The sequence below is a fragment of the Monodon monoceros genome, unplaced genomic scaffold (assembly GCF_005190385.1).
Source record: "Monodon monoceros isolate NGI ecotype Baffin Bay Population unplaced genomic scaffold, NGI_Narwhal_1 Super_Scaffold_20, whole genome shotgun sequence".
Classification (NCBI taxonomy): domain Eukaryota; kingdom Metazoa; phylum Chordata; class Mammalia; order Artiodactyla; family Monodontidae; genus Monodon; species Monodon monoceros.
Genome location: NW_021703777.1, coordinates 48,533,655 through 48,561,249, shown reverse-complemented (window position 1 = coordinate 48,561,249; position 27,595 = coordinate 48,533,655).

Below are 27,595 nucleotides of genomic sequence, written 5' to 3'. Positions count from 1 at the left end.
TAACAAAAAAAAGTCCAGGACCATACGGCTTCACAGGTGAATTCTATCAAACATTTCGAGACGAGCTAACACTCATCCTTCTCAAACTCTTACAAAAAATTACAGAGGAAGGAACACTCCCAAACTCATTCTATGAGGCCACCATCACCCTGATACCAAAACCAGACAAAGATACTCCAAAAAAGAAAATTACAGACCAATATCACTGATGAATATAGATGCAAAAATCCTCAACAAAATACTAGCAAACAGAATCCAACAACACATTAAAAAGATCATACACCATGATCAAGTGGGATTTATACCAGGGAGGCAAGGATTCTTCAATATACATAAATCAATCAATGTGATCCACCATATTAACAAATTGAAGAATAAGAACCATATGATCATCTCAATAGATGCAGAAAAAGCTTTCGATAAAATTCAACACCCATTTATGGTAAAAACTCTCCAGAAAGTGGGCATAGATGGAACCTACCTCAACATAATAAAGGCCATATACGACAAACCCACAGCAAACATCATTCTCAATGGTGAAAAACTGAAAGCATTTACTCTAAGATCAGGAACAAGACAGGGATGTCCACACACCACTATTATTCAACATACTTTTGGAAGTCCTAGTCACAGCAATCAGAAAAGGAAAAGAAATAAAAGGAATATAAATTGGAAAAGAAGAAGTAAAACTGTCACTGTTTGCACATGAAATGATACTATACGTAGAGAATCCTATAGATGCCACCAGAAAACTACTAGAGCTAATCAATGAATTTGGTAAAGCAGCATGATACAAAATTAATGCACAGAAATCTCTTGCATTCCTATACACTAATGATGAGAATTTTGCAAGAGAAATTAAGGAAACACTCCCATTCACCATTGCAACAAGAAGAATAAAATACCTAGGAATAAATCTACCTAAAGAGGTAAAAGACCTGTACTCAGAAAACTATAAGACACCGATGAAAGAAATTAAAGATGATACAGATAGAGATATATACCATGTTCTTGGATTGGAAGAATCAATATTGTGAAAATGACTATACTACCTAGAGCAATCTACAGGTTCAATGCAATCTCTATCAAATTACCAATGGCATTTTTTTTACAGAACTAGAACAAAAAATCTTAAAATCTGTATGGAGACACAAAAGACCCCAAATAGCCAAAGCACTCTTGAGGGGAAAAAACAGAGCTGGAGGAATCAGACTCTCTGACTTCAGACTATACTACAAAGTTACAGTAATCACGACAGTATGGTACTAGCACAAAAACAGAAATACAGATCAATGGAACAGGATAGAAAGTCCAGAGATAAACCCACACACCTCTGGTCAATTAATCTATAACAAAGGAGGCAAAGATATACAATGGAGAAAAACCGTCTCTTCAATAAGTGGTGCTGGGAAAACTGGACAGCTACATATAAAAGAATGAAATTAGAACACTCCCTAACACCCTACACAAAAATAAACTCCAAATGGATTAGAGACCTAAACGTAAAACTGAACACTATAAAACTCTTAGAGGAAAACATAAGCAGAACATTCTTTGACATAAATCACAGCAAGATCGTTTTTGATCCACCTCCTAGAGTAAAGGAAATAAAAACAAAAATAAACCAATGGGACCTAATGAAACTTAAAAGCTTTTGCAAAGCAAACGAAACTACAAACCAGACGAAAAGACAACCCTCAGAATGGGTGAAAATATTTGCAAACGAATCAACAGACAAAGGATTAATCTCCTAAATATATAAACAGCTCATGCAGCTCAATAATAAAAAAGGAAATAACCCAATCAAAAAATGGGCCGAAGACCTAAACAGACATTTCTCCAAAGAAGACACACAAGCAGAAGCACATGAAAACCTGCTCAACTTCACTAATTATTAGAGAAATGCAAATCAAAACTACAATGACGTATCACCTCACATCAGTCAGAATGGGCATCATCAGAAAATCTACAAACAACAAATGCTGGAGAGGGTGTGGAGAAGAGGGAACCCTCTTGCACTGCTGGTGGGAATGTAAATTGATACAGTCACTGTGGAGAACAGTATGGAGGTTCCTTAAAAAACTAAAAATAGAATTACTGTATGACCCAGCAATCCCACTACTGGGCATATAACTAGAGAAGACCATAATTCAAAAAGACACATGCACCCCAATGTTCACTGCAGCACTATTTACAATAGCCAGCTCATGGAAGCAACCTAAATGCCCATCAACAGAAAAATGGATAAAGAAGATATGGTACATATATACAATGAAATATTACTCAGCCATAAAAAGGAACAAAACTGGGTCATTGGTAGAGACGTGGATGAATGTAGAGACTGTCATACAGAGTGATGTTAAGTCAGAAAAACAAATATCCTATATTAACACATATATGTGCAACCTAGAAAAATGGTACAGATGAACAGGTTTGCAGGGCAGAAATTGAGACACAGATGTAGAGAACAAACATATGGACACCAAGGGGGGAAAGCGGCGGGGGGTGGTGGTGCTGCTGTGACGAATTGGGAGATTGGGATTGACATGTATACACTAATATGCATAAAATGGATAACTAATAAGAACCTGCTGTATAAAAAACAATAAAATAAAATTTATAAATAAATTTACTGTGGAAAAAAAGGTACACAGATTGGGAAGGGTGAAAGTAAAACTGTCTTTTTCCACATATGAAATGATTGTTTATGTAGAAGTCACAAATAATCAACAACAACAAAAATGTAACTAATAAGCAATCATAGCAAAGATGCAGGATACAAAAATCGATTGCTTTCCTGTATACCAACAATGAAAAGTGGGATTTGATATTTAAAACACAATATTATATACATTAGCTCCCCAAAATACTCAGATAAATCTAACAAGATACATACAAGCTCTATATGAAGAAAACTCCAAAACTCTGAATGAAATCAAAAAACTAAATAAATGGATATGTATTCCATGTTTATAGATAAGACAATATTTTGTCAGAGATGTAGAGCAACAGAAACTCTCACACATTGCTGGTGCAAATGCAAAGTGATACAACAATTCTGGAAGACAAGTTTGGTGGTTTCTTACCAAAGCTAAACATACTCCTATCATATGATCCAGGAATTGCACTCTTTGGTATGAACTGAAAGGAGCTGAGAACTTATGCCTACACAAAAACCTGCACATGGATGTTAATAGTAGTTTTATCCATAATTACCAAAACTTGAAACAACCAAGATATCCCTCATTAGATGAATGGATGAATAAACTTTGGCTCATCCAGACAATGGAATATTATCCAGTGCTAAAAATAACTGAGCTATCAAGCCATGAAAACACATGGAGAAACCATAAATGCATATTACTAAGTGAAAAAAGCCAATGTAAGTAGGTTACATACTGTAGGATTCCAATTACACGACATTCTGGAAAAAGCAAAACTATGGACAATAAAAAGATCAGTGGTTTGCAGGGGTGGGGAGAAGACAGTTGGAAGGAGAGATGAATAAGCAAAGCACAGGGGATATTTAGGGCAGTGAAAATACTGTACATGATATTATAATGATGAATATATATCAGTATAATTTTTCCAAACCCAGTGAATGTACAACACCAAGAGTGAGCCCTTATGTAAACTATGGATTTTGGGTGATTGTAATATGTCAATATAGGTTCATCCCTGGTTTAAGAAAAAAAAATACCATATGGTGAGTGATGTTGATCATGGGGGAGGATAACTATGTGTAGGGGCAGGGGCTACATGGGAAAACTTTGTACCCTCCTTTATTGTAAACCTAAAACTACTCTGAAAAATGAAGTCTTAAAAAAAAAAGAAATTAGACACACACAAAGGGCTTTGGAAGTTTTGCCCTGGAGAAGAAAAAATAATATTAACCTGTCTTTGTAAATTTAAGAGTTTTATGTAGATTAGGCAATTGGCTTTTTTTGTGTGTGTGGACCCCGAGGAGAGAAAATACAAGTAGACTTCAACTTGATATAAAAAAAGTGCTTTCTAAGTTTTAAATCTATCAGCTACATGAGAGTAGTATCTATGTCTTGTTCCTCTTTGTATGATCAACGCCTACAAAATGCCTGGTATGTGGAAAATGCTCAGGGAATGAGTCAGTAAGTTCCTTGTCTCCAGGATCCAAAGGATATCTTATATGACCCCTGGCAGGGGTTGTGCACTGGGTTGACATAGGATAGAGCAATTGTTTTCATATTTTTATGTTTTGTTTTCTTTGTAGTAGCTGAATCTTTTTGTTGTAAGGATTCTTACCTAGAAATGCAACATATAAAGTAGACAAAATCAGAGAAGCTTTGTTGAACTGGCTGAAAGAAGCCTAGATCTACAACTGCTAAACCTTCCACTTTGTCCCTATAGCATCTCCAGGAAACAAAAATCTTTGTGAGTTTTAAAATTATAAGGTTCTAGGAACTCCAGATACTGGGTCTGGAGTAATATAACCTTCCTTCATACGTAAACTGAAATGATATTAGCTTATGATTGATTCTGCTTTCATATCTAAAACTTCATTATGCAAATAAAATATTTACAATATAATAAATGAGAGATATCGGATAAAAAGTAGAAAAGCAAAAGGGAACCAATGTTTAATGAGTGCTTACAAAATGTCAGACTTCGTACTAAGTTCATTACGTTTAATAATTATAAGATTTAAGTTCAGGAAAAATTAATGTGGAATGGGCTAACAGAGAAGACCTCATGGAGGAAGGGGAGTTTGAGTTATACCTAGAACGGCTTCAATAGGTAGGAAAAAAGAAAGAATGCTCCAGGGAAGAGGCTTAATTTTTTGTTTTTTAAAGAACAGGACTACAGTAAAGTGACTTTGTGAAGAAATTCCAAAAACTTCATGCCATTACATTATAAACGTTTAGAACCATGCTATGGAGTATCAAGAAAAAAAACTAAAAACGAATCTCCCATCACCAGCAATGGGACAAATCAATACCATGCACTCCTGATATAGTCCTTGAAGAACAACATTATCTCTGCACTTCTGACAGAAGTACACGACCTGAATCTAATCATGGGGAAATAATGACAAACCCAAACTGAAAGATACTCTTCAACATAACTGACCTGCACACTTCACAAGTGTCAAAGACTGAGGAACTATTCCAGATGAAAAGATTCTAAAGGGACATGACACCCAAACGAAACACCTGATCTTGGATTTTGTTTTGCTAAAAAGGATATTCTTGGGCCAATTGGCAAAATCTGAATAAAGGCTGTATATTAGATGATTATGGTATATCATTGTTATTTGTCTAATTTTGATAATGGCACTTGGGTTATGTAAGCAAATGTTTTTAGAATATACACCCTGAACTATTTACGGATAAGGGGGCATCATGTCTCTGTCTTACTCTCAAATGGTTTAGTAGAAAATTTACACACACACACACACACAGAAAAAGTATAAAGCAAATGTAAATGTTAATATGTGGGGAAACTTGGTGAAGTATATATAGGGACTCTACTATTCTTGCAGCTTTTCTGTAGGTCTGAAATTATATCAAAATAAAAAAGTTAAAAGAAGAAAACAGGGAGAAAAATATTGTAACATTTCTATTGGTAGAAGAAAGGAAAATTACTGAAACCACTTTATATACTACAGGAATGGTATAATTCACATCAAGAAAGTAAGTTCTTTGCTTAGGAAAATTATCTAGAGACCTCCTGGGTGCCAAATGTATAGCTTCTCATGGGAGAATTTTAAGAAAATGGTATAACAAAGAGACAGCTGAATTATTCTGCATAATGAAGAAAAAGGAAATCTTGGTTACTTCAGACAAACTGGGGATGGGGCTCAAGAATAAAGAGAAGAGAAGAAACGTTAAGTTAGCAACAGGGAAGGAAAAACAAGAAGTTTTAATTGGGACCTAAGGAAATAGCCAGCAAGAAATGTCTTGAGAGGGAAATAGTTGATGAAATTATTGGATAGCAATGCCTAATACTAAACTTTAAGTTATTTTTATACCATGCTGAACTGATTCTCCTCACTAACCCCAAATATTTAATAAAAATCTGCTATCTATACAGTCTTTCATTTGAAGCACTTTGATTGAAATAGAATTGAGGGTCGTATCATATATGGGACAAAGCAGTCTGAGAAGACAGCAATATCAGGAAGAGAAATACAGAGAAGAGACTGAGAATTCAATGGATTTGTAAAATTATAGAAAAAGGTGACTGTATAATATGAAACTTTCAAAATCCTTGGCTTGGTGGGAAGGGAAGAATTCTGGGTTTCTCACAACATCCTCATGAGGACAGGAGATTCAACGATTCTTTTTATTAAAGGGCAACGTGACCCAAAAAGTTTAGAAAACTTGGGAATGTAAGACTGCACACACTTTTGTTACATCGGCAAAAATAGATATTAAATAACATGATCAATATAAAGCAATATTCTTCTACTAAAATACGATCCCATAATTGTACTTCAAGGAATCTTTCTGTGGTAACCTGCCTCCAAGATGGCCTCCAGTAATTCTCATCTTCTGATGTTCATGTCTTCCCACATTAAATTGGGTGACTTGCGTAATGAATGAGATATTGAAAAAATTATGGAGCATGACTTCTGAGGTTACATCGTAAAAACTGCCTTACTTTCTCTTAGGTCACCTGTCCTGACCAAGGCAACTTCCACACTGGCTTGAGGACACTCAACAGCCCATGGAAAGTCCCACTAAATGGAGAACTAAGGCCTTCTTTCAACAGTCAAGATCAATTTGCCAGTGATGAGAGTGAGTCATCCGGAAGCAAATCCTCCAGCCCTATTCAAGCCGTCAGATTATTGCAGCTCCAGCTGACACCTTGACTGTAATCTTATTAGAAACCTTGAGCCAAAACCACCCAGCTAAGCTGCTCCCAAGTTCCTAACCACAAAATCTATGAGATAGTAAATATTTTCAACTCTTTTAATACATTAAATATTGGGATAATTTGTTATGCAGCAAAAGATAACTAATACAACTCTCCTAAAGTAATAATCAGAAGTTTTCTAACATTCATGTGCAAGTATGCTCAATACCCTGTTATTTATAATAGCAAAAATTGGAATAACCTGTGTCTAAATAGAAAGGATTTTTAACGAATTATTATATAGCAGTATCATAATTAAAAATAAAATTTACTAGATTTTTTTCTGTTCAGAGACTGTACTAGGAGGATATACTCTGGAGATATTAAAAATAATATTTTTGAAGAATATTAAACAGCACAGTCATAATATAATGCTAAATGAAATAAACAGCATATGAAACTATATATATAGTATGATTACATATTTTATAAACATATTTTTATTTACATACAACATATATTTATAATTATATATGCTATATTTTTAGAAAATGGAAATCAAATACACACATACACAAAAGAAAAACACTGGCACCCAATACAAAAATTATTAGCAGTAGTTATCCTTGGTTGGGGTAGGAATGATTTTGGTATTTAAATTACCTTTTTTTATTTTTCTGTACTTCTCCAAAATTTCCACAAAATGTATGCACTTTTATCATCTCATTTTTTTTAACATCTTTATTGGAGTAAAATTGCTTTACAATGGTGTGTTAGTTTCTGCTTTATAACAAAGTGAATCAGTTATACATATGTTCCCATATCTCTTCCCTCTTGCATCTCCCTCCCTCCCACCCTCCCTATCCCACCCCTCTAGGTGGTCACAAACCACCTACTGATCACCCTGTGCTATGCGGCTGCTTCCCACTAGCTATCTATTTTACGTTTGGTAGTGTGTATATGTCCATGCCACTCTCTCACTTTGTCACAATTTACCCTTACCCCTCCCCATATCCTCAAGTCCATGCTCTAGTAGGTCTGTGTCTTTATTCCCATCTTATCCCTAGGTACTTCATGACCTTTTTTTTCTTCTTGGATTCCATATATATGTGTTAGCATACAGTATTTGTTTTTCTCTTTCTGACTTATTTCACTCTGTATGACACACTAGAGTCTGTCCACCTCACTACAAATAACTCAATTTCGTTTCTTTTTATGGCTGAGTAATATTCCATTATATATACGTGCCACATCTTCTTTATCCAGCTGTTCATGGGCACTTAGGTTGCTTCCACGTCCTGGCTATTGTAAACAGAGCTGCAATGAACATTTTGGTACATGACTCTTTTTGAATTATGGTTCTCTCAGGGTATATGCCCAGTAATGGGATTGCTGGGTCGTATGGTAGTTCTATTTGTAGTTTTTTAAGGAACCTCCATACTGTTCTCCATAGTGGCTGTATGAATTTACATTCCCACCAGATGTGTAAGAGTGTTCCCTTTTCTCCACACCATCTCCAGCATTTATTGTTTCCAGATTTTTTGATGATGGCCATTCTGACTGGTGTGAGGTGATACGTCATCGTAGTTTTGATTTGCATTTCTCTAATGATTAATGATGTTGAGCATTCTTTCATATGTTCATTGGCAATCTGTACATCTTTTTTGCAGAAATGTCTATTTAGGTCTTCTGCCCATTTCTGGATTGGCTTGCTTGTTTTTTTGATATTGAGTTGCATAAGTTGCTTGTATGTTTTGGAGATTAATCCTTTATCAGTTGCTTCATTTGCAAATATTTTCTCCCATTCTGAGGGTTGTCTTTTTGTCTTGTTTATGGTTTCCTTTGCTGTGCAAAAGCTTTGAAGTTTCATTAGGTCCCATTTGTTTATTTTTGATTTTATTTCCACATCTCTAGGAGGTGGGTCAAAAAGATCTTGCTGTGATTTATGTCATAGAGCGTTCTGCCTATGTTTTCCTCTAAGACTTTGATAGTGTCTGGCCTTACATTTAGGTCTTTAATCCATTTTGAGTTTATTTTTGTGTACGGTGTTACAGAATGTTGTAATTTCATACTTTTACATTTACCTGTCCAGTTTTTCCATCACCACTTATTGAAAAGGCTGTCTTTTCTCCACTGTATATTCTTACCTCATTTATCAAACATAAGGTGACCATATGTGTGTGGGTTTATCTCTAGGCTTTCTATCCTGTTCCACTGATCTATATTTGTTTTTGTGCCAGTACCATACTGTCTTGATTACAGTAGCTTTGTAGTATAGTCTGAAGTAACGGAGCCTGATTCCTCCAGCTCCATTTTTCATTCTCAAGATTGCTTTGGCTATTCGGGGTCTTTTCTGTTTCCATACAAATTGTGAAATTTTTTGTTCTAGTTCTGTGAAAAACGCCAGTGGTAGTTTGATAGGGATTGCACTGAATCTGTAGATTACTTTGGGTAGTATACTCATTTGCACAATATTGATTCTTCCAATCCAAGAACATGGTATATCTCTACATCTATTTCTATCATCTTTAATTTCTTTCATCAGTGTCTTATAATTTTCTGCATACATGTCTTTTGTCTCCTTAGGTAGGTTTATTCCTGGATATTTTATTCTTTTTGTTGCAGTGGTAAATAGGGGTGTTTTCTTAATTTCACTTTCAGCTTTTTCATCATTAGTGTATAGGAATGCCAGAGATTTCTGTGCATTAATTTTGTAACCTGCTACTTTACCAAATTCATTAATTAGCTCTAGTAGTTTTCTGGTAGCATCTTTAGGATTCCCTATGTATAGTATCATGTCATCTGCACACAATGACAGCTTTACTTCTTTTCTGATTTGGTTTCCATTTACTTCTTTTTCTTCTCTGATTGCTGTGGCTAAGACTTCCAAAACTATGTTGAATAAGAGTGGTGACAGTGGGCAACCTTGTCTTGTTCCTGATCTTAGTGGAAATGGTTTCAGTTTTTCACCATTGAGGACAATGTTCGCTGTGGGTTTGTCATATATGGCCTTTATTATGTTGAGGAAAGTTCCCTCTATGCCTACTTTCTGCAGGGTTTTTATCATAACTGCATGTTGAATTTTGTTGAAAGCTTTCTCTGCATCTATAGAGATGATCATATGATTTTTCTCCTTCAATTTGTTAATATGGTGTATCACGTTGACTGATTTGCGTATATTGAAGAATCCTTGCATTCCTGGAATAAACCCCACTTGATCATGGTATGTGATCATTTTAATGTGCTGATGGATTCTGTTTGCTAGTATTTTGTTGAGGATTTTTGCATCTATGTTCATCAGTGATATTGGCCTGTAGTTTTCTTTCTTTGTGACATCCTTGTCTGGTTTTGGTATTACGGTGATGGTGGCTTCGTAGAATGAGTTTGGGAGTGTTCCTCCCTCTGCTATATTTTGGATGAGTTTGAGAAGGATAGGTGTTAGCTCTTCTCTAAATGTTTGTTAGAATTCGCCTGTGAAGCCATCTGGTCTTGGGCTTTTGTTTGTTGGAAGATTTTTAATCACAGTTTCAATTTCAGTGCTTGTGATTGGTCTGTTCATATTTTCTATTTCTTCCTGATTCAGTCTTGGCAGGTTGTGCATTTGTAAGAATTTGTCAACTTCTTCCAGGTTGTCCATTTTATTGGCATAGAGTTGCTTGTAGTAATCTCTCATGATCCTTTGTACTTCTGCTGTGTCAGTTGTTACTTCTCCTTATTCATTTCTAATTCTATTGATTTGAGTATTCTCCCTTTTTTCTTGATGAGTCTGGCTAATGGTTTATCAATTTAGTTTATCTTCTCAAAGAACCAGCTTTTAGTTTTACTGATCTTTGCTATCGTTTCCTTCATTTCTTTTTCATTTATTTCTGATCTGATCTTTATGATTTCTTTCCTTCCGCTAACTTTGGGGTTGTTTTGTTCTTCTTTCTCTAATTGCTTTAGGTGCAAGGTTAAGTTGTTTATTTGAGATATTTCCTATTCCTTAAGGTAGGATTGTATTGCTATAACCTTCCCCCTTAGAACTGCTTTTGCTGCATCCCATAGGTTTTCGGTCGTCGTGTCTCCATTGTCACTTGTTTTTAGGTATTTTTTGACTTCCTCTTTGATTTCTTCAGTGATCACTTCGTTATTAAGTAGTGTATTGTTTAGCTTCCATGTGTTTGTGTTTTTTACAGATGTTTTCCTGTAATTGATATCTAGTCTCATATCGTTGGGGTCGGAAAAGATACTTGATACGATTTCAATTTTCTTAAATTTACCAAGGCTTGATTTGTGACCCAAGATATGATCTACCCTGGAGAATGTTCCATGAGCAATTGAGAAAAATGTATATTCTGTTGTTTTTGGATGGAATGTCCTATAAATATCAATTAAGTCCATCTTGTTTAATGTATCATTTAAAGCTTGTGTATCCTTATTTTCATTTTGGATGATCTGTCCATTGGTGAAACTGGGGTGTTAAAGCCCCCTACTATGATTGTGCTACTGTTGATTTCCCCTTTTACGGCTGTTAGTATTTGCCTTATGTATTGAGGTACTCCTATGTTGGGTGCATGAATATTTACAATTGTTATATCTTCTTAATGCATCGATCCCTTAATCATTATGTAGTGTCCTTCTTTGTCTCTTGTAATAGTCTTTATTTTAAGGTCTATTTTGTCTGATATGAGAACTGCTACTCCAGCTTTCTTTTGATTTCCATTTGCATGGAATATCTTTTTCCATCCCCTCACATTCAGTCTGTATGTGTCCCTAGGTCTGAAGTGGGTCTCTTGTAGACAGGATATAGATGGGTCTTGTTTTTGTATCCATTCAGTCAGTCTGTGTCTTTCGGTGGGAGCATTTAATCCATTTACACTGAAGGTAATTATCGATATGTATGTTCCTATGCCCATTTTCTTAACTGTTTTGGGTTTGGTATTGTAGGCCTTTTCCTTCTCTTATGTTTCTTGCCTAGAAAAGTTCCTTTAGCATTTGTTGTAAAGCTGGTTTGGTGGTGCTGAACTCTCAGCTTTTTCTTGTCTCTAAAGGTTTTAATTTCACCATCAAATCTGAATGAGGTCCTTGCTGGGTCGAGTAATCTTGGCTGTAGGTTTTTCTCCTTCATCACTTTAAATATGTCCTAACACTCCTTCTGGCTTACAGAGTTTCTGCTGAACGATCAGCTGTTAACCTTATGGGGATTGCCTGTGCGTTATTTGTTGTTTTTCCCTTGCTGCTTTTAATATGTTTTCTTTGTATTTAATTTTTGATAGTTTGATTAATATGTGTCTTGGCCTGTTTCTCCTTGGATTTATCCTGTATGGGACTCTCTGTGCTTCCTGGACTTGATTAACTATTTCCTCTCCCATATTACGGATGTTTTCAAGTATAATCTCTTCAAATATTTTCTCAGTCCCTTTCTTTTCCTCTTCTTCTTCTGGGACCAATATAATTCGAATGTTGGTGTGTTTAATGTTGTCCTAGAGGTCTCTGAGACTGTCCTCAGTTTTTTTCATTCTTTTTTCTTTATTCTCCTCTACAGTAGTTATTTCCACTATTTTATCTTCCAGGTCACTTATCCATTCTTCTGCCCCAGTTATTCTGCTATTGATCCCTTCTAGAGTATTTTTAATTTCATTTATTGTGTTGTTCATCGTTGCTCATTTCCTATTTAGTTCTTCTAGGTCCTTGTTAAATGTTTCTTGCATTTTCTCTATTCTATTTCCAAGATTTTGGATCATCTTTACTATCATTATTCTGGATTCTTTTTCAGGTAGACTGCCTATTTCCTCTTCATTTGTTAGGCCTGGTCAGTTTTTACCTTGCTCCTTCATCTGCTGTGTGTTTTTCTGTCTTCTCATTTTGCCTATCTTACTGTGTTTGGGGTCTCCTTTTTGCAGGCTGCAGGTTCGTAGTTCCCGTTGCTTTTGGTGTCTGTCCCAGTGGTTAAAGTTGGTTCAGTGGGTTTTGTAGGCTTCCTGGTGGAGGGGACTAGTGCCTGTGTTCTGGTGGAAGAGGCTGGATCTTGTCTTTCTGGTGGGCAGGTCCATGCCTGCTGGTTTGTTATGGGGTGTCTGTGGCCTTATTATGATTTTAGGCAGCCTCTCTTATAATGGGTGGGGTTGTCTTCCTGTCTCGCTAGTTGTTTGGCATAGGGTGCTCAGCACTGTAGTTTGCTGGTCATTGAGTGGAGCTGGGTCTTCTTGTTGAGATGGAGATCTCTGGGAGATTTTCGCCATTTGATATTCCGTGGAACTGGGAGGTCTCTTGTAGACCAGTGTCCTGAAGTTGGTTCTCCCACCTCAGAGGCACAGAACTGACTCCTGGCTGGAGCACCAAGAGCCTTTCATCCACACAGCTCAGAAGAAAAGGGAGAAAAAGTAGAATGAAAGAAAGAGGATAAAATAAAGTTAGATAAAATAAAATAAAGTTATTAAAATAAAAAATAATTAAGAAAAAAATTAAAAAGAACAAAAACAGACAGACAGAACCCTAGGACAAATGGGGAAAGCAAAGCTATACAGACAAAATCACACACAGAAGCATACACATACACAGTCACAAAAAGAGGAAAAGGGGAAAAAATAATATATCTTGCTCTCAAAGTCCACCTCCTCAATTTGGGATGATTCGTTGTCTATTCAGGTATTCCACAGATACAGGGTACATCAAGTTGATTGTGGAGCTTTAATCCACTGCTCCTGAGGCTGCTGGCAGACACTTCCGTTTCTCTTCTTTGTTCGCATAGCTCCTGGGGTTCAGCTTTGGATTTGGCCCCGGCTCTGCGTGTTGGTCACCTGAGGGCGTCTGTTCTTCGCTCAGACAGGGCCGGGTTAATGGAGCAGCTGATTCGGGGGCTCTGGCTCACTCAGGCCGGGGGGAGGGAGGGGTACGGATGCGGGGCGAGCCTGCGGAGGCAGAGGCCGGCGTGACATCGTACCAGCCTGAGGCGCGCCATGTATTCTCCCGGGGAAGTTGTCCCTGGGTCACGGGACCCTAGCAGTGGTGGCTGCACAGGCTCCCGGGAGGGGAGATGTGGATAGTGACCTGTGCTTGCACACAGGCTTCTTGGTGGCAGCAACAGCAGCCTTAGCGCCTCGTGCCCGTCTCTGGGGTCCGCACTGATAGTTGCGGCTCGCACCCATCTCTGGAGCTCCTTTAAGCGGCGCTCTTAATCCCCTCTCCTCACGCACCAGGAAGCAAAGAGCCAAGAAAAAGTCTTGCCTCTTTGGCAGCTCCTGACTCTTCCCGCACTCCCTCCTGGCTAGCTGTGGCGCACTAGCTCCTTCAGGCTGTGTTCACACAGCCAACTCCAGTCCTCTCCCTGTGATCCAACCTCCGAAGCCCGAGCCTCAGCTCCCAGCCCCTGCCCGCCCTGGCAGGTGAGCAGACAAGCCTCTCAGGCTGATAAGTCCCGGTCTGCACCGATCCTCTGTGCGGGAATCTCTCCATTTTGCCCTCCACACCCGTGTTGCTGCGCTCTCTTCAGTGACTCCGAAGCTCCCCCCCTCTGCCACCCACAGTCTCCACCCATGAAGGGGCTTCTAGTGTGTGGAAACCTTTCCTCCTTCACAGCTCCCTCCCACTGGTGCAGGTCCCATCCCTATTCTTTTGTCTCTGTTTTGTCTTTTTCCTTTTGCCCTACCCAGGTAGGTGGGGAGTTTCTTGCCTTTTGGGAGGTCTGAGGTCTTCTGCCAGCATTCAGTGGGTGTTCTATAGGAGCAGTTTCACATGTAGATGTATTTCTGATGTATCTGTGGGGAGGAAGGTGATCTCCATGTCCTACTCTTCCACCATCTTCCTCAACTCCATCATCTCATTTTTAAAAATAATAATAGAAAATTTGCCAGAGCACGAAACGTGGGTGTGAGATGGTGCTCACTCATAGAATTTGATTTCTGGGAACGCCATCTAGTTCAACATCCTCATTTTACAGATGAAAGAACACAGGAGAATTAGGTGATTCCCCTGAAGTTCACCTAGTTGGTTATGGCAAAACGTGAAGCCAAACTCAAGTTTCCTAGTTTCTGATCCAATGTTCTCTTTACTATGCTATGTTACTGCCAAGAAATCAAAGACAAAGTCACCACAGGACCTCAAAAAAGCAAAAGGGAAAAGGAGACAAATGGCCACAATAAAAATAATGGCCAAACAACTCCGAGCAGTCATGACTGCAAAAAGAAAACCATATTCTCAGAAATTAGGCACCAACTTCCACTAAGTAAGTTAATATTTAAGGACTTTTATAGAGCCACCACAATGGATGAGCTTAGTTAAGAAGGGAGTCAGGTTAGATCCAATAAGACTTTGACCTGAACTGATCCATAACTAACCTACTTATGAGAAAGTGAAAGGGCCAATTCTATTTCATCACCTGTTGAACGGGAACTTCACTTACTGCTGCTGCCTCAGCCATTCTTACCACATCAGAGCAACTTGTATCTACCTTCTCTCTCCACCTCGCTACTTATGCTGCCACTCAGAGAATTATAATGGTAGCTAGCCACAGCACAGATATTTATAAGTCCTTTGGAAAGATCTAAATGGAGAATGAAAGGGCCTCTTACATGATGGAAAAGATCAACAGCTTACTCTTTTCATACAGAAGAGGCCTAACTGGTTAGTAATTCGGTCCCCATTTGTGTTTGGGGAAAATAGAGTTTGGGAAAACTCACAGAAACTATAAAAACTCTGTGCAAACATTTAAAGAATTCTAAGTTTGTATGTACTCTGTTGCTTCGAGCTGTAGTAAAATTATCCAGAAATAAGCTAACAAAAACACCTACATTTACTTTCATCTGTTTGTTGTCTCTTGCATGGTAAAATGTTTAATCATCAGAAATAACAGAACCTTCACCTGAAAACTTTTTGGAGCACTGATATATCATCATGAGGAATATTAAAACTTATATGTAGTTAAAGAATTTCCAAGGAATTCTCAATTTTTGGCCTATGATCAAGAGTGGGATATACGGTGTTTCTGAGGAAATATGAAGCAACATGTAATTACTTGAGAAACCTCAAAAGAATCCATTAGATCATCAGTAAGGAAGAACTATTGCTTGGCTATTTAATTCTAAACATCAAGCAAGATTATAACTTTTGCTCTGGCATTGAACAAAAACATGATTAATCTGCTTCTGCTCTAAGAAAAGCATTTCTTCACCCAGCAGCCAACAAATGAAGAGTGTTGTTTCAAGTGAATAGGAATGTTTCCAGCAATTGTTGAGTAAAGGACATGAGTGATCCAAAGGGAAAAGAGAAATTTGATTGTCATATCACCTGCTTCGTGAGTTTCTACTAGTCAGGAAAAGAGACTGGAGAAATTCCCATACCATTAGGTAAGGATGTCATGGGTGGCATAACCCCACTGAATCTCACCCTCTCTGGCCCCCAAGTTAATGCAAAAAAGGGAGATGACTTCATAGATCATTGAACATGACCAGTTAGCACACAAGTGGGCCCTCTTTCAATAAATCTCTGTGTGTGTGCACATTGTATATATAAGTAGGCATAAATTATTAAAACTCACTTTAAAAACTTATTACTTCTCTATTGACTTCTTCTCAATCTGTGAAAATACATGTGTGTTTAAATAAGCAAAATACATATTTTCAAAATATGTTTATACTAGCTGGCATGCTCTGGCCAGTTGTGGAATTAAGTGACTGTACTTTTGCTTCAGGTATCTAAAGTACCTTCCAAGGGGGTGGATAAGCCTTAGACTGGGGACTTGGAGGACCTCAGATACTTGAGACTGCCTTTACAAATATACAGAAGAGTCAGCTGTGCCTCCAGGAACCAGAGATGAGGCCCACCCTGCTCTAGCCTGGAGCTCCCATCAGAGCTCTCTTGGTTTTACAAGGCTCTGGTGTCCAGCATCAACCATGCATGAGCCAGTTTTCAAGATCCTACTTGGCTGAACAGGCACAACGGGCAGACAGACCTCAGACCATTCTGACCCATCTTGGCCCAACAAAGACTTGTTTCAAGTGTATGTGGTTGAGAAAACTCCTCCTGATGTCTTTTTTTTTTTTTTTTGTGGTACATGGGCCTCTCACTGCTGTGGCCTCTCCCGCTGCGGAGCACAGGCTCTGGACACGCAGGCCCAGCAGCCATGGCTCACGGGCCTAGCCGCTCCGCGGCATATGGAATCTTCCCGGACTGGGGCACGAACCCGTGTCCCCTGCATCGGCAGGCGGACTCTCAACCACTGTGCCACCAGGGAAGCCCCTCTTGATGTCTTTTAAGGGAAGATTTTTATCTGTAAGAGATGGCTGAGGTATGGTCTTGCCTTAAGGTAGAAAGGAAATCTTGAAAAATCATCAAGTTTTGAGGTTTAGAACATCGCCAAGTCAATCTCCTCTTTCAATGACTCTGCTTGTTTTGTGGGTACTTTCTGAACTGTGGGAGATAAATTTACTACCCAGTTTCTACATTCTGTTTGGAGATTGTCTTTTTCCTTTACTACTATCCATAGTCTTAGATTCTAACCTTAAGCCCCCTGTATACAAATACCTTTTATATAAACCTGCACTGAGGAAATTCCCTAGCAGTCCAGTGGTTAGGTCTTGGTGCTTTCACTGTGGTGGGACGAGGGTTCAATCCCTGGTTGGGGAATTGGGGAACTAAGATCCTGTGGGCCCTGCAGCACAACCGAAAAAACAACCAAAAATAAACAAAAAACCCATAAACCTGCAATGACTGTTTCATCATCTGTCAATCACATCTCTGGGACATGCCACTGAGTCTCCATTACCGTCAAATGCCGAGTTTTAAGTTGGTTTCCATTGGTTTCAATATCCTCCATCAGATTACTATGATTTGCCTACCTGAATTGCCTGACCTACTACTTACTTAGGACAGAGTATCTTAAATTTTTTTATTGTAAGTCAAGCGTGGGTTGGAGGATGATAAAAGCAGTTCTTCCAAACTCCAAAGATCTTCCTGAGGACAAAATAAGAAAATGTGTCAGTAATTAGATTATAAAACTATAATAATAGGGCTTCCCTAGTGGCACAGTGGTTGAGAGTCCGTCTGCCGATGCAGGGGACACGGGTTCGTGCCCCGGTCCGGGAAGATCCCACATGCCGTGGAGCGGCTGGGCCCGTGAGCCATGGCCGCTGGGCCTGCGTGTCCGGAGCCTGTGCTCTGCAACGGGAGAGGCCACAACAGTGAGAGGCCCACATACCACAAAAAAAAAAAAACAAAAAACAAACTATAATAATAATAGAAAGCTGAGTTATATATAGTAATAAATATAATATTATGAAATATTATTAATATGCTGAAATATTATTATATCTGTCTGTACTGGCTGGGAAAAGCCAGCTTCTCATGTGGTCTGAACACCAGACTTTTCTTCACACTGTTCTAACTGGAATTTCCCCCCTTTCTAAATCTGATTATATTCCAGGCAGCCTAGATCTACCAAACCTCATGTGTTTCAACATTTGGTACCTGTGTGGCCTTGGACAAGTAACTTGGGCAAGAAATATTTAATGAGGATATTCTAGGCTGGATATTAGAGTTTAGAGTGAGAAACTGATTTGCACAAGGTAATATCATAAATGGCAGACTAGAATAGAACTCACATCTTCTGTCTTAGAGACCAGCCACCATCTGCTGACCTGTCCTGCTTTCTCTAGGGTTACATCAAGGAATTCAAAGATTATTGCCAAACTCAACACAGTTCTACACTGTTAGTTTATTACGTCATATGTGTCCATAGTTTCCTCTTAGAATTTTTGTGGGAACAGCACAACTTTTTCCACCAATGAAAACCTCAGATATTAAGCTCTGTTAATAAGAAGCAAGTTTTAAAATATATTTTAATAATCATATTAAACATTAAAATATTATTTTAGTTCTATTTCATTTTTAAAACTTTTAATTTTTTATGATTATAAAATTAATGTCTGCCTCCTTTAGATAATTACTTTTCTGCATTTCAGATTATTTTCTTATGATTAATATTTTTATATAATACTTGATACTTCCATAAATATGAATACCTGTCTCCACATTCTTAACAGCAGCAAATGCATCTGTTTTGCCCATGGTTTAACTATTTTATTTCCATACCCCCCCACCCTCACTTCTACATAAGGAATCAGTTCTTATTTTTTTAGATCAATTGTCCAATTTTCTAACTAGATAAGATCTTTCATTTGTATAATTTTTTTCAGTTCAAGAAAGTTTTATTCTATTTTTTTATTTTTGTATATTCTCAATTTGTTCTGCTTCTTTCTCTTTAAATAAATACCTACGACCTGTAAGTTAGCTCTTTCTTCATTCTCCCTCGGATCTAAATGTCTCACCCTCGTGTTTAGCACAGTGTCATTGTTAACAAACATGTGTTGGAGTCTGACAGATTTGAGTTTCAATTCTGCTTTGTCACTTCCTGGCTGTTTTCCTGAGCATATTAGGTGACCTTGACAGGTCTCAGTTTCTTCCTCCATAACATGTGTTTGGTGTCCAGTATGTACTCAAGGACAAGAACCATCTTTGCTCTCTTTTCTCAGGATTCTTTAAGATTGCTTCTTAACTAAATAGACATTTCACCAAAGAAGACATACAGATGGCCAACAGGCACATGAAAAGATGCTCAACATTGATAATTATTAGAGAAATGCAAATCAAAACTACAGTGAGGTACCACCTCACACCAGTCAGAATGGCCATCATTTTTTAAAAATCTACAAATAACAAATGCTGAAGAGGTTATGGAGAAAAGGGAACCCTCTTACACTGTTGGTGGGAATGTAAATTGTTGCAGACACTTTGGAAATCAGTATGGAGGTTCCTCAAAAAACTAAAATTAAAGTTGCCATACGATCTAGCAATCCCACTCCTGGGAATATATCTGGACAAAACTATTAATTCAAAAATATACATGCACCCCTATGCTCACTGCAGCACTATTTACAACAGCCAAGACATGGAAGCAACCTAAATTTCCATTGACAGATGAATGGATAAAGAAGATATGGTATATTTATACATAGGACTATTACTTAGCCATAAAAGGAATGAAATATGCCATTTACAGCAACATGGATGGGCCTAGAGATTATCACACTAAGTGAAGTAAGTCAGAAAGTGAAAGACTAATACTTTATGATATCACTTTATATGTGGAATCTAAAATATGACACAAATGAACTTATCTACGAAACAAACAGACTCACAGACATACAGAACAGAATTGTGGTTGCCAAGGAGGAGGGGAGGGAAGGATGGGTTGGGAGTCTGGGATTAGCAGATGCAAACTATTATATAAAGCATGGATAAACAACAAGGTCCTACTATATAGCACAAGGAACTATATGCAATATCCTGTGATAAACCATAATGAAAAAGAATATGAAAAAGAATGTGTGTGTATATATATATGTGTGTGTATATATATATATACACATACATATATATATACATACATATACATGTGGGTTATACAGCCGAAATTAACACTACTTTGTAAATCAACTATACTTCAATAAAATAAATTTTAAAAAGAAAAAAAATGAGTGCTTCTTGTTAGTCCTCTGCCTCACTGATTCTGTTTTCTGAACGTGAATTTGGTTCTGTATATGCTGTTTCCTATTTTAATTCTATGACTCTTCAGTTGACTCCTTCACTCGATTCCTTCACTCGTTTCTTACCTCCCTAGATCTACGTCCCAACTTATTGTTTTTTTCAATTAATCTTTTGCTTTCAAAGAGATGATGTCTTCTTGTTATTGCGCTGGAGGTATAATGCAGAAACTTCTACAGGCTTCTCTATTGTGCTAGATATTTACCCAAAGTGTGCTTTTTCTCAGCTTTGTTCAGACACTGTAGCTCTCTTTTATATGGCAGAATACCTGCTTGTGTCCTCTGTTGCTTTCTTTCTGTCCCTTGATGAAATTTTTCATAGGTCCCATGACTCTTCTGCTTGCTTTTTGGTAATGGACCGTGCTACCCTCACTTCAAATAAAAAACATAGTCTCAATTCAGAAATTAGAGGTGTCCTGCCAGGAAGTCAACCAGAACTGGGTTTCTAGTATGCTTCAGGCTGGAAACTTGCAGTAGAAATGGAGTGAAATGGATGGCTTCCTCTCTACTTCTCTGTACCAATCTCTATCCTGCCTGGCTTACTAACCATTTTTGGACACTTTGGGGTAAAATATGGAAATAATGAAGTGTTTAGGGATAAAAGTCTTATTTGAACAGACATTCTCACAAGCTGCCCTCAGGCTCCCTGGGACCAGCATATACTTGAAGCTCTGTTTTGGGTAAGTGTGTCTGAGGGGCCTTTGGCAATTTCTATCACTTAGGGACCCTCTCCTGCAGCTCTCGTGACCTGGTCAGATGTGTCTCTATTTTGGGTGGTCACTTGCAACTCATTCTGCAGTCCTTAGGAATTCAGGGCTCACCTGGAACTTCTCTCTGCTGGACTCCTTCTCTCCTCCAGGTAGCCCCACTGGACAAGACCTAAGATCATTACTACCACTGGCTCTGTCTCCTGCCTGGCCCATATCTGCTCTATACCAGGGACTACATGTTTCTTTGAACTAAACAACTGGCCATAGGATACTTTAATTTTCTCAGACTTGGGTCAGGCACCAAACTGTGAATACCCATCACCGGTCCCCAGGAAGGGCTTGTAGCAGCTCCCCTTACCATGCCTGAGGGGAATAAAGCAGAGCTCCTTAATCCTTTCACCTCTTATGTGTGTTTGTATATTGGGGTAAGGGAGCTATCATATAGAAACAGTTTCTCCTCCAAGCAAACATCTTCAAAAGTCATTTTCTGACCTCTTTTCAGATCTCTGATTTGGCTGAGGGGTCCAAGGGTCATTGAACTGGTGAGCAACAATTTCCTTTGTTGTATTAATCAAGCTTTTCAAAATTTTCTTTATGGTATAATGTTTTGACTTCTTAGGGGGCCTTACAAACATGGGGAGAAACTGCCCCTTCCAGGGCTAACAAATTCCTAAAGATGATAAACAACTTACTTGAAAGAACATCTTTTTTATGAAAACTAACCAATTCAGGGCCTTATCAAACTCTCACACATCAAGCCAACATTTCCTGTGTCCTAAATAACCCAGGGTCAGATATCAGACAACTAGAGACTACAATATAGCTCAGAGCCCACTGACATTCTGAGCTGATTACCCTGTCCCATTTTGACTTTCCCACAGAAACCTCAATAAAGGTTCCGGCCTAGACTTTCTCCTTGCTCCTGCTTCTGCTTCCTGGCCAAAATCTGATGGTTCTCCTGTGGCCTAGTATGGTATGTTCTGCCTTCTCTGGGGAAATGTAAGAAATACATTTTCCTTCAATGGAATTAGCCATTCTTTGTCATTCCTCAGTCATACCTCTATAACTTAAATCCCAAGTATAATTTTAATAAAATTGTAATGCTGCATATGGAGATGTTTCATACTCACTTTGATGTCTGATGTATATCAATTTTACCTAAATTGAAACTTCAATATTTTCACCTTTTTATAAATTCATAATTAAGTTTTTGAGAATGCAGAGCTGTCTCAAATTCCACATATGCCCTCAAACTCCCTGGAGTGTGTTTGTTCATTGGAAAGCTGCTGAGTTGATACTATGTCTAACAGACAGTACACCAAGTGATAAGAATATGAAAATCCCTGTGAGGAGGCTTCTCCAAGATGGTAGAGCAGGAAGACCCTGAATTCAGCTCTTCCCATGGGCACACCAAAATTATAACTACTTACAGAACAACTATCCATGAGAACAACCTGAAGACTAGAAGAAAAGATTTTCCACAACCAAAGACATAAAGAAAATAGGTAGGAAGGGTAAAGATATGGTATATCCAGGACCCACACACCTGGGTCAGCAAACCACAAGCAAGAGGAATATCACAGCCAGAGAGGTTCTCCCCAAGGAGCGAGGGGTCTAAATTCTACACTGGGCCCCCCAGCTTCAGGGTCCTGCACTGGAAAGATGAGCCCCCAGAATGTCTGGCTTTGAAAATCACAGGGCTTATTTCAGGTGAGCTAGAGTACTGTAGGAAACAAAGACTCCATTCCTAAAAGACACACACAAAACTTCACATGTTTCAAGCCCCAGCATGCAGACAGTGGTTTGAAAGGAGCCTAGGTCAGACCCACTCACTGATGTTGGAGAGCCTCCTAGAGAGGCAGGAGGCAACTGGCTCTCCCTAGGAATGAAGATGCTGGCAGAGGCCATTTTGGGGAACTCATTCTATGACAATGACACAAGAGCTGACAAGTGCCATTTTGTTCTACAACAATGACATAAGAGCTGACAAGTTTTTAAATCTTCCTTCTTTCTATAATTGCTAGAAACTTGCCCTGCCCACAAGTGGGCCTGCAGTAGCCACACAGCCCTGTTAGCTGCACAGCCAATCTTATGAGGAACCCCACTGACCAGCAAGTTCAGCCATGCACCATCAGGCCACATGGCCAAGCATGCGGGAAGCCTACCCCACCCTCCAGAGGGCCTGAAGCCACCACACAAGGCAGCACCCAACAGTGTGCCCACACTAGTTGGCCCCATGACAACAGGGGACACATGCAGCCCACATAGGAACTACTTCTAGAGCATATAGCTCTGATGATCAAGGAGAGTGTGATGCTGGGCCCCCTATGACATCTTCTACATAAGGTCACTTCTCAAAGATTGGGAGACATAACCAACTTACCTAGTTTCTGATTATATATAGTATTATGCAAATGAGAAGACAGAGGAATATGATCCAAACAAAGGAACAAGACAAAGCCTCAGAAAAAGAACTAAACAAAGCAGAGATTAGCAATGTACCTGATAAAGAGTTCAAGGTAATGATCATAAAGATGCTCAATGAACTCTGGAGAATTATGGACAAACACAGTGAGAATTTCAACAGAGATAGAAAATACAAAAGGAAACAAACAGAGCTAAAGACTACAATAACTGAAATAAAATATACACTAGAGGGCTTCCCTGGTGCCGCAGTGGCTGGGAGTCCACCTGGCAATGCAGGGGATGCGGATTCATGTCCCAGTCCGGGAAGATCCCGCATGCCGCGGAGCAGATGGGCCCACGAGCTGTGGCCACTGAGCCTGCGCGTCCGGAGTCTGCGCATCCGGAGCCTGTGCTCTGCGGTGGGAGAGGCCACGGCAGTGGGAGGCCCACGTACTGCAAAAAAAAAAAACACTAGAAGAAATCAACAGTAGATTAGATGATACAGAGGAACAAATCAGAGATCTGGAAAACAGAGTACTGAAAATCACGCAAGCTGAACAGAAAGAAGAAAAAAGAATTCTAAAAAATGAGGATAGTTTAAGAAACCTTTGAGATAAAAACAAGGGTATTAACATTCACATTATCAGGGTGCAGAAGGAGAATAAGGAGGCAAAGTGGCAGAGAATTTATGTGAAGAAATTATAGCTGAAAAATTTCCTAACCTGGGAAAGGAAACAAACATCCAAATCCAGGAAGCACAGAGAGTCCCAAAAAAGACAAACCCAAAGAGGTCCACACAAAGACATATTATAATCAAAATGGCAAAAAATTAAAGATAAAGAGAGCAAGAGAAAAGAAACAAGTTATATACAAGGAAATTCCCAGAAGACTAGCAGCTGACTTATGAGTGGAAACTGTGCAGACCAAGAGGGAGTGGCAAAATACATTCAAAGTGATAAAAGAAAAAACTACAACCAATAATACTTTACCCAGCAAAGCTATCATTCAGATTTGAAGGAGAGATAAAGAGTTTTACAGGAAAGCAAAAGCTAAAAGAGTTTAGCACCACTAAAACAGCCTTATAAGAAATGTTAGGGAATTCCCTGAGAGTCCATTGGTTAGTACTCAGCACTTTCACTGCCAGGGGCCTAGGTTACATGCCTGGTCAAGGAACTAAGATCCAGCAAGCCACATGGCGTGGCCAAAAGGAAAAGAAAAAAGAAAGGTTAAAAGGACTTCCCTAAGCAAAAAAAAAAGGTCACAACTAGAAATGAGAGATTTATGAAAGAAAAAAGTCTCACTGGTAAAGGCAAACATACAGGAAAGACACTAAATCAGACCCGGCTCATTGGTGGGGCTAATGGCGGACGCTGGGTGGGCTCACGCAAAGGAGAACTTCTGTTGCCAGTGTCCTTGTCCCCATGGTGAGCCACAACCATCCCCCGTCACTGCAGTAGACCATCCAAAACTAGCAGCCGTACGGCTGACAGGGTCTTGGTGCTCCAGCCGGCTGAGATGGGAGAGCCGAGTTCAGGACACTGGGCCACCAGAGACCACCCAGCCTCTCGTAATGTCAGTGAGGACTCTCCAAGAGACCTCCGTCTCAACGCTAAGACCCAGCTCCACTCAATGACCAGCAAGCTCCAGTGCCAGACACCCTATACCAAAACAACTAGCAAAACAGGAACACAACTCGACCCATTAGCAGAGGCTGCCTAAAAATCAAACTAAATTCACAGACACCCTAAAACACACCACTGGATGTGGTCCTGCCCACCAGAAAGACAAGATCCAGCTTCATCCATCAGAATACAGCCAACACTCCCCTCCACCAGGAAGCCTACACAACCCACCGAACCAACCTTAGTCACTGCGGGCAGACACCGAAAACAACAGGAACGACGAAGCTGCAGCCTGTGAAAAGGAGACCCCAAATACAGTAAGTTAATAAAAATGAGAAGAGAGAGAAATACGCAGCAGATGAAGGAGCAAAGTAAAAACCCACCAGACCAAACAAATGAAGAGGAAATAGGCAGTCTACCTGAAAAAGAATTCAGAATAATGATAATAAAGATGATCCAAAATCTTGGAAACAGAATGGAGAAAATACAAGAAAGGTTTAACAAGGATCTAGAAGAACTAAAGAGCAAACAAACAATGATGAAAAACACAATAAATGAAATTAAAAATTCTCTAGAAGGAATCAATAGCAGAATAACTGAGGTAGAAGAACAGATAAGTGACCTGGAAGACAAAATAGTAGAAATAACTACTGCAGAGTAGAATAAAGAAACAAGAATGAAAAGAATTGAGGACACTCGCAGAGTCGTGTTGGACAACATTAAAAGCACCAACATTCGAGTTATACGGGTCCCAGAGGAAGAGAAAAAGAACGGGACTGAGAAAGTATTTGAAGAGATTAGAGTTGAAAACGTCCCTAATATGGAAAAGGAAATAGTCAATCAAGTCCAGGAAGCACAGAGAGTCCCATACAGGATAAACACAAGGAGAAACATGCCAAGACATACATTAATCAAACTATCAAAAATTAAATACAAAGAAAAAACATTAAAAGCAGCAAGGGAAAGCAACAAATAAACTACAAGGGAATCCCCATAAGGTTAACAGTTGACCTTTCAGCAGAAACTCTGCAAGCCAGAACGGAGTAGCAGGACATATTTAAAGTGATGAAAGGGAAAAACCTACAATCAAGATTACTCTACTCAGCAAGGATCTCATTCAGATTCGACAGAGAAATTAAACAAGCAAAAGCTAAGAGAATTCAGTGACACCAAACGACCTTTACAACAAAATCTAAAGGAACTTCTCTAGGCAGGAACTACAAGAGAAGAAAAGGACCTACAAAAGCAAACCCAGAACAATAAAAAAAATGGTAATAGGAACATACATATTGATAATTACCTTAAATGTAAATGGGTTAAAGGCTCCACCTAAAAGACAAGACAGGTTGAATAGATACAAAAACAAGACCTGTATATATGCTGTCTATGACAGACCACCTTCAGACCTAGGAACACATACAGATTGAAAGTGAGGGGATGAAAAAGGATATTCCATGGAAATGGAAATCAAAAGAGAGCTGGAGTAGCAATTCTCATATGAGACAAAATAGACTTTAAAATAAAGACTATTACAAGAGACAAAGGAGGACACTACATAATGATCAAGGGATCAATCCAAGTAGAAGATATAACAGTTGTAAATATTTACGCACCCAACATAGAAGCACCTCAGTACATAGGGAAAATGCTAACAGCCATAAAAGGGGAAATTAACAGTAACACAATAATAGTAGGGGACTTTAACACCCCACTTTCACCAATGGGCACGTCATCCAAAATGAAAACATATAAGGAAACACAAGCTTTAAATGACACATTAAACAAGATGTACTTAATTGATATTTATAGGACATTCCATCCAAAAGCAACAGAATACACTTTCTTCCCAAGTGCTCATGGAACATTCTCCAGGATAGATCATATCTTGGGTCACAAATCAAGCCTTGGTAAATTTAAGAAAACTGAAATCGTATCAAGTGTCTTTTCTGACCTCAATGCTATGAGACTAGATATCAATTACAAGAAAAAAACCCGTGAAAAATATAAACATATGGAGGCTAAACAGTACGCAACTAAATAAACAAGAGATCACTGAACTAATCAAAGAGGAATTCAAACACTACCTAGAAACAAATGACAGCGAAAACACGACGACCCAAAACCTATGGGATGCAGCAAAAGCACTAAGAGGGAAGTTTATAACAATACAATCCTACCTCAAGAAACAAGAAAAATCTCAAATAAACAACCTAAATTTAAACCTAAAGCAATTAGAGAAAGAAGAACAAAAAAACCCCAAAGTTAGCAAAAGGAAAGATATCACAAAGATCAGATCAAAAATAAAAGAAAAAGAAATGACAGAAACAATAGAAAAGATCAGTAAAACTAAAAACTGGTTCTTTGAGAAGATAAACAAAATTAGTAAACCATTAGCCAGACTCATCAACAAAAAAAAGGAAAAGACTCAAATCAACAGAATTAGAAATGA